The sequence below is a fragment of the Myotis myotis genome, unplaced genomic scaffold (genome assembly GCF_014108235.1).
Source record: "Myotis myotis isolate mMyoMyo1 unplaced genomic scaffold, mMyoMyo1.p scaffold_m19_p_12, whole genome shotgun sequence".
NCBI classification, from domain to species: domain Eukaryota; kingdom Metazoa; phylum Chordata; class Mammalia; order Chiroptera; family Vespertilionidae; genus Myotis; species Myotis myotis.
Window position 1 is genome coordinate 38,118,312 of NW_023416316.1, and position 16,889 is coordinate 38,135,200.

The window sequence follows — 16,889 nt, forward strand, 5'->3', positions numbered from 1 at the left end:
CACATTGGAGAGGGGGCAAGGGCCCCTAAAGACCCTTCACCCCAAGAAGAACTTTGTCCAAAGTCAGTTTGAGGAGACTGTGGGGATGAATGGAAGAAAATTCTTTATTTCAGTCCTTGGAATTTAGGCTACGCTGCTTATGTCACCTTCTGCAAAAGACTCAGGTGAGCCCATGACAGCAATACCCGTTTTTGTACAACCAGTGAGAGGCTAAGAATAGTTTTGCATTTATAAATGGTTGAGGTGGGAAGGTAGGGAAATCAAAATAATAATAATAGCCAGGCCAGAGTGGCTCAATTGTTGAGGGTCAACCTATGAACCAGGAGGTCACAGTTAGATTCTCGGTCAGGGAACATGCCCGGGTTGTGGGTTCAGTCGCCGGATGGCGCTGATCAATGTTTCTTACATCAATGTTTCTCTCTCTCTCTCTTCCTCTCTCTCTCTCTTTCTCTCCCTCTCTCTCTCTCTCTTTCTCTCTCCCCCTTCTCCCATCCTTTCTCTCTAAAATACGTTTAAAAAGCATATTTTTTTAAAAAAGTAAACTTTCTAATCCAAAACAAAATTACCCATTTATGACTTACCCATCACTGACTTGCAACCACTCATTAATCCTCAAGACAACCCTGGAATGTAAATGCTTTATTAGCCCTATTTTACAGCTGAAGAAGCTGAGTTAGAGAGGGTAAGTACGTAGTCCAGGGGTGCACAACTAGGAAGGAGGAGATAGGGTGTAAACCCAAGCCCAGGCTCCAGGGCTCATGCTCTCAACAGCCTGGAAGCGGCTCGGAAAGGTTTGAGCTTTTAATGCTGGCACCCCGGCATTACATGAGACTAAACAAATTAACATACATAAAGTATTGAGTGCAGCTCCTGAGGTGGTGTATGTGCCCGTGTTAGCTATCATTAAATACTACAAATTTTTACCTTTTTGGGGGGGTTATTCCTTGGGTCTTTATCCATACTGGCAAAATCCTATTCCTGTATATTAGGAAATTTATTTATAATACCCCAGCAGAGAAATAGTAATGCTTTTGTTACACAAACAAAGCGTAACATCTAGTATTATATCCCTCCGTGTCTATTAAAGAACTAAATGTGAGTTTTAAGTGGTCATTTTTGAAAACTAGAGCTATTGTCTTTAGTCAGCTCAGGCTGCCTTAACAAAAGGCCACATATTGGGTGGCTTAAACAGCATTTATTTCTCACAGTTCTAGAGACTGGGAAGTCCAAGATCAAAGTACTAGCCACCTCAGTTTCTGGTGGTAAGTCTCTTCCTGGCTCGCAGATGGCTGCCTTCTCACCATGTGCTCACATGGCCTTTTCTGGACACACACGCGCGCACACACACACACACACACACACACACACACCTCACTTCCTCTTCTCATAAAGCCACTGATCCCATCACGCAAGCCCCATCCTCATGACCTAACCTAACCCTAATTACCTTCCCAAGGCCCCATCTCCAAATACCATCACATTGTGGGTTAGGACTCCAGTATATGAATAAAACATTCAGTGCATAACAGCTATGAATACAGAATTATTTTTTTAAAAAACAGAAAAGCATGAACATGTAAATGTATACATATGCTGGCATATAGGCTACCACAATAAGAGTAAAAATGAGCTTTTTGGGGATATGCTTATGTTTTACTATTATGTAAAAACTAGAGGCCCAGTGCACAGATTTGTGCACAGGTGGGGTCCCTCAGCCTGGTCTGCGCCCTCTCGCAGTCCAGGACTGAAACCAGCAGTCTGACATCCCCCAAGGGATGTAGCAGTGCTGAAGCGGCAGGCGGCTGGAGAGGAGGGAGCGGCTCCCACCACCACAGCTGCGCTTGCCAGCCATGAGCCTGGCTTCTGGCTGAGTGACGCTCCCGCTGTGGGAGCGCACTGACCACCAGGGAGCAGCTCCTGCATTGAGTGTCTGCGCCTGGTGGTCAGTGCGCATCATAGCGATCAGTTACTCTAGTAGTTCCAGTCAATCGGTCACTTAGGCTTTTATATATATATCGATGGTTGGTGGTATAATATATATACAATCAACTATGTAAAACGAAAATATGCATAGAAGAAAAATATCAGAATATTAATATTTACCTCTAGGCAGTAGAACTATGAGTCATGTTTATTTTCTTGTTTATTTTCCTAAATTGTCTATAAAGAATAAAAATTCCATATATAAACAGGAAAACATATTCTTTTAATGCCCTATTGAAGGACAACTTAAGTTATTTTTACTTTATTTATCAGCAGAGTATTTTAATGTCTTTTTTGTCCTCTTTGTCTCCCTGATCTGACCACCAAAAAAATGGTGAAGAGATAAGTAACTGCAATGCCAAGTTCATAAAAGTGTGACTTGTGCTGGCTGGAGAGGAGGTGACATCTACTTTGATTCTGGAAAAGTAACAGGACTTATCTTTTCCAGAGGGGTAGGGGCAGGTTGGGGCAGACCCAGACTACAGAGCAGTGTATAGACAGAAGAGCTGGAGGTCAGGAGGGCTGCCTATGAATGTCGACAAGATCAGTATGGCTGGAACCTGGTAGGAGAATGTGGGGACAGAGCACAGACAGGCTAGAGGTTTCTCAATATTTCTGAGACCCACATTAGGAAATACATTGCACATCAGGAACCAGGAAACACACATACATACACTCTCATAAAACTGAAAAAAATTTCACCAAAACTTCGAGTGATTCTGATATTTTTTTTTATTGATTTTGAGAGAGAGAGAGGCATCAATTTGTTGTCCCACTTATTTATGTATTCATTGGTTGATTCTTTTTTTTTTTAATTGAGTTTTTACAGAGAAGAAGGGAGAGGGATAGAGAGTTAGAAACATCGATGAGAGAGATCGATCAGCTGCCTCCTGCACGCCCCCCAGGGGGGATGTGCCCGCAACCAAGATACATGCCCTTGACTGGAATCGAACCTGGGACCCTTCAGTCCGCAGGCCGACGCTCTATCCACTGAGCCAAACCGGCCCAGCGGCTGATTCTTGTATGTACCCTGACAGGGCTCAGTTGGAGCACTGGAACAATGCTCTAACCACTAAGATACCCAGTCAGGGCACTCTCTGATATCTCTGATATTTTCTGTTCTGTTCTATTCTACTGTCTTCTTCCTTTCTTCTCTCTCTCTCCCCCCCCCCCCCCCCCGCTCCTAAATGCTAAATGTTAGTCACGACTAACTATACTGACTTTATGACCTACTACTGGGTCACCACTCACAATCTGAAAAAACACCAGGCTGGAGCATTTAATACATTAATGTGTATAACCAATGTTTAGAAATCAAAAAGAAAATTTTCAGATTTAGATATCTGGTGCTCTTGGCAATGAATACAATGCTCTCCAAATAAATTAAAAATGGCCTTGGAAATTATTTTTATTTCAAGAGAAGTTTTTAATTTGAACAAATAATAAATGGACAAGCTTAAACTTCAGACTTCCTGAATGCCCAATTTCTAAGAAAATTACTATTGCACTTAGGAAATAAAAATTTGTAACAATAATAAAATAAAATAATCCTTGGTCTTAACCCTCTATAAAAACGCATGGTAGCAAGACAACATGCTGATAAAAAAAAAAGTCTCCTTTATTGAAAGCAGAAGCCCTTTCAAACCTGATAGAAGGACCAAGATATACACTGTGTCTAAGGAAAACAAAAGCGAATCTCTAGAGACGCTGAACTGAGCTTAGGCTACATCCAGATGCTCACTCGAAACTTACCTGACGAACACAGAGGGGCCAAATCTATAGTGGAGGGCATTTTACTATTTCCAGTTGGTACTGGAACTCTTGTATAACAGCACAAACACTGGGTGTGTAAGAAATATTACCAAACACACAGGAAAAGGTAATTAGAGAGCAACGAATGAGTAGCCCCTCTCAGTTCATAAAACAAGAAGGAATCCAGTCTGCTTCTGTGGCACCTGCAAGAGACTCCGCCAGAGTCCATTTCCAGAAACAGGAAAGTGGGTTCAGAAAGGCCACCTGTAGAAAGCCAATGAGATGTCTAAGACATTCATTTCTTCCAAGATCATCTACTTAACAGGCTTGAACCTAGAAATGGTTCCCCCGACAGCATCTTCTCTCAGGTCCCGCAGCAGTGCTTCCTCAGAAGGCTTACAGGGCTCCTCAGGGCCACGGTCCTCCCATGAACGTGGTGAGCTCTGCCTGGTGGCCTTGGAAATGTTGGACGTGACACCTGGGCCATTACAGAGCCAGAACTGGCATCTCGCTGAAGGCTCCCTCCCAGAAGGCGCAGGCAGGGGGATGCCCCAGGTGATGAGTCCCTTCTCCAGCTTGTCCAGTTCTGAGAGCCGAGAGTGCTTACGGAAAGGGGGCGAGACAGCAGTCTGCAGGGCCAGAGGAGGCCCAAGAAGTTGTGGAGGTCCAGAAAGAGTCACCGCCAAGTTGGGCCTCTGTGGTATACAGATTGTTTTGGGCTCAAGGTAACTTTAAGCCGCAGGCTCAGCAGAAACTTTTGCCCCCCACTCTTAACTGCCTAGAAGAATTTGAATTTGAGGCCTTTCCCATAAGAGATTATCAGTGATCATCTTTTCACGCCACCTCTATGATAGGGCAAACTTTTATGCTCTAAGCAGCTGCTCTTATCACCCTGCAATGACCCTTTTTAGCCCCTGAGGTGCATGACCTCACCCCTAACGGAGAACTTCTTATATATCTCAGTCCCCCTTTCCACGTAAACCTCGCCTGCATGTGGATCGCTGACTCATATGCAGGGTTCCCATACGTATGTGTATGTATTAAATTTAGTTATATTCTCTTGTAAATCTGTCTCTTGTCTATTTGACCCCACAGAGTCCAAGTGACTCCCAGAAAAGGTCAAAGAAATGTTCAGGCCCTAGCCGGTTTGGCTCAGTGGACAGAACATCAGCCCGAAGACTGAAGGGCCTCGGGTTTGATTCCGGTCAAGGGCACATACTTCAGTTGCAGGCTCAGGCTCGATCCCCCACCCCAGGCAGGGCACCTGCAGGAGGCAACCAATTGATGTGTCTCTCTCACATCGATGTTTCTCTCTGTGTGTCTCTCCCTGTCCCTTCCACTCTCTCTAAAAATCAATGGGATGTCCTCGGATGAGGATTAACAGCAACAAAAAAGAACTGTTCAGGTATTTTCCCAAACCAGATCATATTTGGGGAGAAGGAGGAGGGGTCCAGGAGAATAAAGTCCCTAAAGAATGATAGAGAAGTCCCTAGAATTTCCCTAGAGAATGACAAAGGTCAGACAAATGAAAAGCTGTGGTTTTCTGGGGCTGTAGTTAAAACAGGGTAATTATAGGACCAGTCTTTTGAGAATGTCCCCTCCAGTCAAGGACTGGGCATAGGTGAAGGTTGTGTACCTAGACTCAGTGACTAACTCAGCTACTCCCAGCCCCAAGGCACCTTTCACACTCATGCCTGAGGCTGTACTTTGCTCATGATTTTAACTCTTTCTCATTAACAGACATCCAGAAGATCATTTCTCTCTATGAAATGGGGTCATGAGTCGGGAAGGCAGGGGACTGAAACACTGGAATTTGCCCTTACACTTCTATGAATATTCCTGGTCCCCTCGCAAACCCTTGAGCCTGCAGAACTATTTGCTGTTTATGAGGTGGATGAGTTGACAGAGAAAAAATAACCTCTCTGCCCACAGGGACAGAAGCGGGGAAACTCACCACTCTCTGCCCCGGCAGTGGCTTTCCACCAACACTCAGCGGTATCTAAATTGCAGGCTTTTATAATAATTACCAGGAATTTGCCCTCCTTCAGTACCCACTGTCCAGCGGCATAAGTAACCTGTCTTCTCTTGTCATCTGTCCTAACAAATTGCAGTTCCTTATGGCCTGAAGTGTACTTAGTGTAAAATTAATACTGGAGCACTATAATAGTTTTTAACTACAACAGAATTTTTTTTTTTTTTTTTGGTTTAAGTTCTAATGTTTTAGCAATAAAATTTATACCCATCAGGACAATTCTATGTTCTTAAAACTGTCATTATATCGGAATCCCTATAAGTATAGAAATGTTAGTTTCTTTTTTGAAAAAGAGGCTTTGGTTTCTTGTGTAAGAACTACGTTAACTGACGGAGCGAAGGGTGGACTGAAAACAACTTTCTTAGAGGAAGGACCGCTGTTTCTCTTCCAGAGAGGAGCACTGAAAACCTCCCTTCCTGGAATAAAACATGGCCATTTCTATAGAGCAAGGTCTGAATTAGAGTCCATGGCTCAGAACTGTTACCTCCAAAGAAGACAGAAAAAAAGAAAATGTCAGAGAAAGGAGGATTCTCAACAATATTTTGAACAGAATTAATTTCTGAACATTAGCTAAAGATATATCCTTAGCTCTAAAACCTATGGAGTTTATGTTATCGAGTCATCAAGAGCTTTATACATTTTCCAAACATAAAAGTCCTCCACGTCTCAGGCCATTCATGAATGCCCACAGTTTACAAGGGTCTCCTTGGCTGTGCCTGTAGGGTCCAGACACATTTCTGCAGGGCCACCCTGATGTTCTCTTCCACTAGGCAGCTACAAAAACAAAAATAGAAAACAAAACAAAAACCCTCGACTGCCCTATCCAACCAGAGCCCAGGTAAAATCAGATTAGACCTGTTTATGAACATGCTATGTCCTCTTCCCACCCTTTCTCCCCTCTGCCTGGTTGTCATGGAAATCTGGACTGATGAAAGCCCTTAAGGTATTGAATCCCTCCCTGTGTTTGCATAACACCAAGCATGGGGAGTAGCAGGAAGATAGGGAGCAACAAACATGGTACAGGGTTCTACAAGAAGCACAGGATAAAATTAAGTAGAAATTTAGCGAGTTCTTTGAAAAACCCATGTAAGAAAACGAAAATTTAGAATTAGGTTTAGAATCAAGTGAAGAAACAGGCCCAGAATGGTCTAGGTAGGTACCGGTTTATCAAGGTCACAGATAAGTTAATTAAAAATCTGAGACTAGCCCTGGCCTAGTGGCTCAGTTGGTTGGAGCATCTGGTACACCGAAAAGGTGGTGGGTTCAGGGATCGAGCCTGCAGCTGAGGAACGTGCCCTTGACCGGAATCAAACCAGCAACCCTTCAGTCCACGGGCCAGCACTCTATCCACTGAGCTACACTGGCTAGGGCTCGTTGTTTTGTTTTGTCTTTTTCTTTCTCTCTCCCTTCCTCTTTCTCTGGAAATCAGTAAAAACATATCCTCAGGTGAGGATTAAAAAAGAATTTGGGGCCAGAATTTCACCCCAAAGCTAATGTTCATTTCCCATTACTATATTCTGCCTCTTCCTCCAAATGAAAGCCTAGTCCCTAGAATATCCACTCTATTAGCCTATCTTTATGCCTAAAGTCCTATTAAAGAGGACAGTGGTCCCCCTTATGCACAGCGGATAAGTTCCAAGACTTCCAGTGGACACGTGAAAACGCCGATAGTACCAAGCCCTATACATATACTATTTTTTCCCTACAAATACATACCTTTTCACGGGAAGGAAGCACTTGTCTTTGGTATATCCAAATTGTCAGCATCCTTACTCTTGTGCTTTGGCTCCATTATTAAGTAAAATGAGGACTACTTGAACAGGAGCGCTGTGATACCGACACACTCCATCTACCAAGACGGCTACTACAGGACTGACAGGTAATAGTAGTAACTGGGAAAAGGGACGATTCATGTCAGGTTGGATGGTATGAGATTTTTTTTTTTTAATATATTTTATTGATTTTTTTACAGAGAGGAAGGGAGAGAGATAGAGAGTTAGAAACATCGATGAGAGAGAAACATCAATCAGCTGCCTCCTGCACACCCCCTACTAGGGATGTGCCCGCAACCAAGGTACATGCCCTTGACTGGAATCGAACCTGGGACCCTTGTGTCTACAGCAGCCGTGGGCAAACTACGGCCCGTGGGCTGGATCCGGCCCGTTTGAAATGAATAAAACTAAAAAAAAAAAAAGACCGTACCCTTTTATGTAATGATGTTTACTTTGAATTTATATTAGTTCACACAAACACTCCATCCATGCTTTTGTTCCGGCCCTCCGGTCCAGTTTAAGAACCCATTTTGGCCCTCGAGTCAAAAAGTTTGCCCACCCCTGGTCTACAGGCTGATGCTCTACCCACTGAGCCAAACCGGTTAGGGCAAGGGATGGTATGAGATTTTATCACACTACTCAGAAGGAGATGAGATTTAAAATTTATGAATTGTTTATTTCTGCAATTTCCCACTTAATGTTTTTAGACCAAAGTTGAGTGCAGGTAACTGAAACCATGGGAAGCAAAGCCGTGGATAAGGGGGACTACGGTAGTTCAACTGAAAAGGGAATTCCTTCCAGGAATCTTGTTTTCAGCTTACCTTACTTTTAAATCAAACGCCTTTGGGAAGGGGATCATGATAAATCCATGATGGGTTTAACACAGAAAGTGGATTTGTTCCTCAGATGTGAAGGGGTGAGTTACTTCATTCTCAGAGCCCCGTGGAATTGAAATGAGAGGAAACCAAGTCCCAGATGATGTCAGTGAAGAAGACCAGGACGGTCCTGACCGAGATACTGCTGTAAGGCTCTCTGGGCATGTGGCCCTGGTCCCTTAAGGTGCCATCATCAGAACTCAAACAACTGGCTATGGTATGCGGGTCTGCCTAAGGTTAGGTCTGAAGAAGCAAAGACACCTAAGGGGAAATCCATCGAAGACTAGCCACAGACCCAGGCCAATCGAGGGTCAGAGTATATCCGAAAGGCCCAGGTGTGTCAGCTAAATGATATGGGGCATGTGTCCAAGCAGGAGAAAAGCAGGCCAATGGCAAGGCTTCAGGACAGGCAAAGCAGCAGATACCCCAGTGCCAGTCAATAAGAGAGTGCCGCACACGTCAAGACATCAGAAAGATGCAGTACCAACCAAGAATCTGGAAATGGGCAGGAGCCCACTGTGGAGAACAGAACTCCTACCACGCCAGTGCCAAGTCCCAGGGACCCTTCAGAGGCCCGATATTTAGATATACAATTGCTCCTAGAGAGTGGGAAGGCATGAGGCGAAGATCAGAAGCAGAGCTATGGATGAGACAGGCTTCCTAAAAGAGGATGTGGACAGTCACCACAAGCAGTGACTCCTGCTTCACATTTCAACTTAACACAGGCCCCGGTTCTTTGGCCGCTGCTGGGGTGCCTTAGATTTAGAACCCGAGTACAGAGGAATGAAAGAGAACGATTTATTCTCCAGCAGAAAAATAAGGCTGAAAACAATCTCTTTGGCACACCATTCAGGGGATGGTTTCTGTTGTAACATTTCACAGCCAGTTTCCATGCCTGAAAAACGAGTGAGAATACCTTCAGGGTAGGTCCTCCCAGGGCTACTGCTGAACTTGCACTGACTCATCAAACAACGGGCCCCCAAAGCAGAAAACCCTGTACACCCGGGGAGGCAACATTTTAGAGAGTCATTTGGAATCCAGTTTTCAAGCAAGGCATTATGAGGCTCTGTGGATACTTCCAAATCCGGAGTCTGAGACCTGCCAACTGTGCCAACAGGCTAGAAGGGCTTCTCTCAGCCTAGCCGCCCTCAGCCATGCTCAGAGAGACTGCAAATGGAGGGGTCCTTCCCCCAAGTATGGACTGGGTCAGGAGGTTCATAGAAGACACAGCCACACCAGAACACTCTCCAGTGAAGTCATTGCTTTGTCTCATGCAAGTAAGTTGATTCAAGTCTTTTCTCCTAGTCGAGGGAAGGAATCCTGAAATAGAACCAATGAGTTTCTCAGAACCAAACAAAATCCCTGGAGTGTCAGGCTGCCAGGAAGACTCCCTAGAGCGGCCCCTGTAGCAGTATTGACAGAGTTTTTCCCTAGGGTCTTCCTTCATTTGAATTAGGGCTGCCGGGAAATCAGGAGCACTAACCTAGGAAAGAACCACACTGAATGTATTCTTTGGTCCCAGGAATATAAAACCAAAGTAACTTACCAAATTCTAAAGGATGCTTATGCTAAGTGAAATAAGCCAGTCAATGAAAGAAAAATACCACATGATCTCACTCATTTATGGATAATAAAGACCATTATAAACTGATGAACAAAAATAGATACAGAGGCAGAGCAGCATCGAACAGACTGTCAAACTACAGTGGGAAGGCCGGGGAGGGCTGGGGAGGGGGGGGGGCAGCTGCAAGAAATCAACCAAAGGACTTGTATGTATGCATATAAGCATAACCAATGAACACAAGACACGGCAGGCGGGGGTGGGGGTAGGGGGGAGGGGGGTGTTGGGGAGGCCGGGGGAAGGTCAAGGGAAAAAAAAAGGAGACATATGTACTACTCTTTGTAATACTTTAAGCAATAAAATAAAATTAAAAAAAAAAATTCGAAGGGATGCTAATGAGCTTTAAAAATCCCACGCTAATCAAAATGCACAAACACAAAACTATCCCCCACCTCTTACCCCAAGAGTAAGTTGAGGAATTTTCCTTGTGACTCTCTAAAATTTCTACAGATGCCCAAACATCAAGTGGGAAATGACTGGCGGCAAGAATGAATAAAAAATGAGGTGGCCACAGCAGCCCCACCAATGACTTGTGTAAGTGATTTAAATCTGTGGCCCTCTTTAACCCAAGCTGCAAACTAAACACCCACAGCTATCGTTAACCCTCTGACAAACAGATACACAGATATGCAGACGGCTGACATGCAGACATTTAAATTCTCCATTCCTGTGTAGCATAAATTCTTGTTTTCCACTGACTGCTATGCCAGACGAATGACTTTCTCTTTAATTCGGAGCAAATTTCTCCAATCCACCGTTCCATGTGTGCACAGCAAGTCTCCCTGGCTTCTCTGAGAGACGGAAAAGCTCAGCCCCCGTGCAGTCAGGCGAACGTGGATAGGAGGACATATCAAGTTATTTCATTTCTGCCCGAGTCAAATGACTTTGCCCCTTTTTTTGCCTACCAAACTCTTCCTCAGTATTCAAGACCCTGCTTAAATTTCCCCTTCTCTGCAACACGTTCTCAGCTTCCTCAAGCTCCTTGCCTTGCACTTCCCAGTTCTCTGGTCACACTTTGATGCTATCTCTTGCGACATGCTTTGTAACTTATCTGTTTAAGGCAAGCGTGCACATTTTTGGCAGGAAGGTCCGTTGGTACAACCTCTTTGGAGAGCATTTTGGAAATGTCTATGAAAATGACAAGCCACGTGCCTTCGAACAATACACCAACCCCTCCGTCAGGACTTTCTCCTGTAGATTTATTCACCAGGTAAAGCAACACGACTGTTATAACACAGTTATAACAAAAGAATGGAAACAATCTAATGCTTGCTAATATAGGTCTGGTTAAATAAATACAATAGAATACTATGCGGTTGTTCAAAAGGAACTAGGAAGCTCTCTTTATACTGATACCTAAAAATTCCCCCCAAACTCCTGTAATTTGTTTGATAGAGAATCTTCCCCCAGCCCAGCTTTACTGAAATATGATTGACAAATTTATAGAGAATCTTGACTTAGCTCGCATCAGCCCACTGAAAGTGCCAAGTGCATCTCTCTCTCTCTCTTTCTCTCTCCCTCTCTCTCTCTCTCTCTCTGATGTATTTTGTTTTCCCCTGGGCAACAAACAAGGGAGCACACTTTGGCAATGGTTTTCATTGGACATGAGATATGAGGTAAAGGAGATTAAAATCTGCCACTCAGAATTATGCCACTTTGGCATAAGGATTATTTTGAGCTGAGGGCAGGTGAGTAAAAGCAAACACAGAAAGGACTCTTTATCCCAAGCATGTCAAACTCAAAGGCTAACACAGGCCAAATAAACAAAATTTAAGTTTATGTGGGCCGCAAAAAAACAAAAGCTTCCATTTTCATAGAAATATAGGTTTATTTCGATAGAGACATGCTGGATACAAAGGGCTGAAATAAATGAGTCGTTAGCATAAAATAATAGAACATTTTAATAAAAATTAATATTTTTTTCTTGAACATTAACTTACCAGACACTGAATTACTGCACAAATAAGCGTAACGCAAATAAACCTATATTTCTTGTTCTCCAAAAGCGAAATATTTCCTGTTGCGCACACCAAACAAGTCAGTACAAGACTAATGATGTGGCCATCGGCTGCTAAAATATTCGCTGCTAGTATTAGTGGAGAGAAATGGTGCGCCTGCGAGTATGGCGCCTAAGGGAAATTAATGCAACATGATTATAGTTATCAGTCATTAGCGAACGTTGTAGTTCATTAATAATTATGTATAACAGGATATTATAAAAATTAAGTCACGAAATTTTTATTAAAATGTTTCTTACATACAATTATATTTGCTGGGCCGCAAAAATATTCATTGTGGACCGCAAGTTTGATATGCTTGCTTTATCCTCTCCCTATCGGCCTAAAAGCAGGGCATAAATTCCCCTTGTGAAGGTACCCCTCCCAACATGTCCCCATACAAGAAAGAAAAAAACAACCCTTATCACTGGAGTTGGAAATGGCACCTAAATGAGCCTGTAAAAACAAACCTTACTAAAATGACCCTTATCTTTCTTTCTTTTTAATATATTTTTTTTATTGATTTTTTACAGAGAGGAAGGGAGAGGGATAGAAAGTTAGAAACATCAATGAGAGAGAAGCATCGATCAGCTGCCTCCTGCACACCTCCCACCGGGGATGTGCCTGCAACCAAGGTACATGCCCTTGACCGGAATCAAACCTGGGACCCTTCAGTCCCCAGGCCGACGCTCTATCCAGTGAGCCAAGCCAACTAGGGCGACCCTTATCTTTCATTAGTTTCCCCATATATTTACCTTCCCACAGTTTATTCCCCATAGAAGCCTGACCCTCTTGTTCTTTGTCTAGTCACTTCTCCACACTTAAACACTGTTTGTTAAAATGATGTATGAGCTTCTAAGACTAACCACTTCTTTGGGTTTTTCACTTCTTTTCTGTATATTCATATATATATATATATATATATATATATATATATATATGTATAATATGCAAAGTGTCCCCTCGGGAGTTCGACTGACTGGGAGTTTGATCGCTCGCTATGATGTGCGCTGACCACCAGTGGGCGGTGCAGAACAAAGGAAGGCCCCGGCTGGCAGCCAGGGAAGGGAGGTCCCGGCCGGCAGCTGGCAGCCGCTAGGGACTCTACCCATGGGACTCTACCCATGCACGAATTTCGTGCACTAGGCCTCTAGTGTACATATAAAATTAAAAACAAAATAAATTTGTATGCATTTTTCTTCTGTTAAACTTTTTTTTCCTCAGTTTAATTCACAAGACCCAGACATAGAACCTAAGAGGATAAAGGAAATATTTTTCCTCCCTTACAGAGGCGTGTCAGAAAAACTAGTTACTAGTCACAGTGAAGTCAAGGGTGGGAATGTTAACACAAAAGGGAGGGGACCCCCACTATTTTCAGAAGTAGTGCTGATGGACAGACAGTGCCTCCAGTCTTTGCTACTTTATGGTGAAGCTACAAGATGTACCCAACCACAATCTCCCTCACCTTCTTCCAGACAAAGACTTTATTATGTATCAAGACTTTTTATGTATGTCATGCATAGAAAGTTTATTTGCTATGCAGATACAAAGAAATAAAAGATTATTCTATTCTCGAAAAGTATCTAATAGTCTAATACAGACCTATTGAAAGAGGGGTTATACAAAGCAAATGTAAAAAATACAATTGCCTAAGTTAGTAAGGATGGCTGCCCAACAAAACTTCGTCCAATCTAACAGAATCCTCACAGGTTCCTCTGAGCAAAATGCAGAGACTCCAGTTAAGGCTTGTGTTCTATTCCTGGGTCAAACCAACCACTTTCTAGCTTTGAGACCTCAAATAGTTTTCTTAACCTCACTAAGTCCTACTTCATCCATAAAATGGGGATATTAGGATCTACCTTTTAGGGAAGTTAAAATAATCAAATGAGATGGGGCATTTAAAGTTCTTGGCACAGTTCCTGGCACTTAGAAATAAATGTTAACTATTACCACCACCATCACCATCATCATCATCATCACCCTGTCATTTTCAAGGTGTTTCTCAAACTTTATAATGGAGCACCCCTGACATTCATTTATTAAGAGGGGAAAAAATTATATGAGAGTTCAGATGGTTTTGGATGAAGACCTTTTTCCTCTCAATGGTGTTATATAAACAGCATATGTGTGACATCTTTGAAGTTTGTTTTTTACTGTGTATACAAAAGAACCCAAAACATTGGCATCTGCTTCTTCAATGTCCCACAAATTTATTTTCAGAAGACATGTGAAATATTTATGCTGCTTTACTTCCACCATCAAAATCAATAAGCCATTTTAAAGAAATGGTCAAGGTCAGACCTCAGGCTTCCAGCTACAGTGGAGGGTCATCAAACCTGCTTTCAATGCAAGGATTGTAGCCACATCTCATTCAATATCCTTTGGCCCATTTTACATCAAGTCTCAGAATAACGTCTCTTTTTTAAAAAAAAAAAAAAGGCTTTGTGAGAACATAAGTTGTTTTCTCCAATCCGACAAGACAGACCGGTTCACCCTAATTTAACTGCAAGGCTCCAGAGGGTGGCTGAAAGGAACAGAAATGCCACATGTGTGTAAAACAGTAGAAGGTAAAGAGGATTTCATAAGGAATGAGCTAAACCATAAAACTGTGACACATGTCAGCCGATGGAGTACCATAGTGACACATCTAACAATTAGAAGGTAGAGTTTCGATAAAAGACCTGGGATGGCCAACAGTGACCCTATAGGAATAAAAACACCAGTAAACAAGGAAAGGTTAAAATGTGACAGAATTGCTTTTTCAAGCAGAGGGTAGGTGATACTACAGAGACTATAGGAAACATGGCAACCAACAGCAAGGCACTTAAAATGGAATCTGATTCTGTTCTGGGAATGACTGTTTGTATTTTCTTTTTCGAATGAAATGGATTTGAAAAAGAAAAAAATAAACTGGGGAAAAACAGTGCTATCACCAGATAAGTAGGGATGGTTTTTATATGTTTGTTATTTTCTAAAGGTTCTATAATAAAAATATTACTTTTATTTTTTTAAAATATATTTTATTGATTTTTTACAGAGGAAGGGAGAGAGATAGAGAGTTAGAAACATCGATGAGAAACATCGATCAGCTGCCTCCTGCACATCTCCCACTGGGGATGTGCCCGCAACCCAGGCACATGCCCTCAACCCGGAATCGAACCTGGGACCCTTCAGTCCACAGGCCGACGCTCTATCCACTGAGCCAAACCGGTTTTGGCTTACTTTTATTTTTAACTACAAGATTTTTTTTATACAAAATGGACAAATCAGCCATTCACTTGTAGGAACAACCTAAAATTAATCTGTGCATATATAAATCTCCCCCATTAGACTCAAGACCCTCATGAGTGAGAACCTATGTCATAGTTCCTTAGAACCCCAGGGTCTAGCATGAGGCCTACGTATATTAAGAAGTGCTTTTGGCAAATGAATTTTGATTGTGGACAAAATCCCAAACCAGGTGACCCCTGGTATAGCCTCGGGAAGGAAATTAGGGAAATGCACAAAGAAATTAAGTGGCAGGGCTTTCCCACAAGCAGCTGACCAGCATCTGTCTGGGCAGCCTCCTTTCCAAAAAGGTCCCCTTATGGGGTATTGCCAATCAACCTGATAGATACATTAGCCCACATCATAGCTTAACGTTCCTTATTACTAAAATTTTCCATTAAGTCCTTTGTCCTCTCTCGCTTAGCTGTCCTCCTTCTCATATTGCCTATGAATTGAGCCACGCTGTTCTGCCCGGTTCTGGCTTTGCAGAAAGCTAGAGGGACCCTATTTCTATGGTGACCTTATTTGAGTTTGGATGTCATTTGTAAATGTGTGAGGAATCCAAGCTGTCTCTAAACAACAGTCATTTTCAACCATTTGCTTTCTGGTTTGCTGAAGAGGAGAAAGCAGTGATGTTAGACAACAAAAATGATTCCTGGGAGTTTATCCTCAGCTGGTAACACTATGGTCCTTAAACCACACCCATGTGTGCATAAGTACACACTCGTGCACACACACATGCACATCACATTCAATGTCCCTCCAGCTGCAAAGATATCACTTAATGTCTAAAGACATTTTAAAAAACCCTCATGAATAGCTTCTCAAGACATACTTTATAATAAAGTACAGTACTTCATTTAGCTATCAAATAATAACTATGCTTTGTTGAATACTTGAGATCATGATTCACATCTGAGTTTAGAAAGTGGCCACCTCCTACATATTCACTTAAAATGCAAATTCCTCATCAGATTCCACATCTAAAGAAGCACAGAGCCCAATTCTGGCCAAGCCCCATCTTTGCTCACAGCAGAGCCAAAGTCCCAGCAACTTTTTCCATACCCAGCCCACCAAAATTTAAGTCCTCAGTGAATCACTATTCCATATATGTGAGTATGTACACAATTTTCAAATAAAATGACTTGAAACTAGCAATGTATGTGGGCAAAGAAAGAAAATTGAATAATCATGCAAGTTGTAATGCTTCACTAAAGTTTAGAAAAAATCAAGGAAAAATTAATCACGGAAACTCTATGCCTTGCAACCAAGATTACTTTGAAATGTAAAGTGAATTGATAGCTTTCATCAGTCTATGCTATACCGAAGTTCCATGAGATTGGGAGGAAAAAACCTGAGTATGTCAGAGCTATTTATTTTCCGTTTCCTACCAAATGCATGTGGGAGAGTTTGTTATGCAGAATTGATCTGAAATACATCAGTCCCTTTTAAATTCTCTTTTCTCCCTATCGCAGCAAATATCCTAGAATGGAGTCAAAAATGAACCAGGTCGCCGAAACCGGTTTGGCTCAGTGGGTAGAGCGTCGGCCTGCGGACTGAAGGGTCCCAGGTTCGATTCCGGTCAAGGGC

At 42.6% G+C, this 16,889-nt stretch overlaps 1 protein-coding gene across 1 annotated transcript in view; it reads right to left on the reverse strand.

The window, feature by feature from the left end:
- OSTF1 (osteoclast stimulating factor 1) overlaps positions 1-16,889 on the reverse strand; it is a 59,389-nt gene that overhangs the window by 41,435 nt on the left and 1,065 nt on the right. The window lies entirely within an intron of this gene.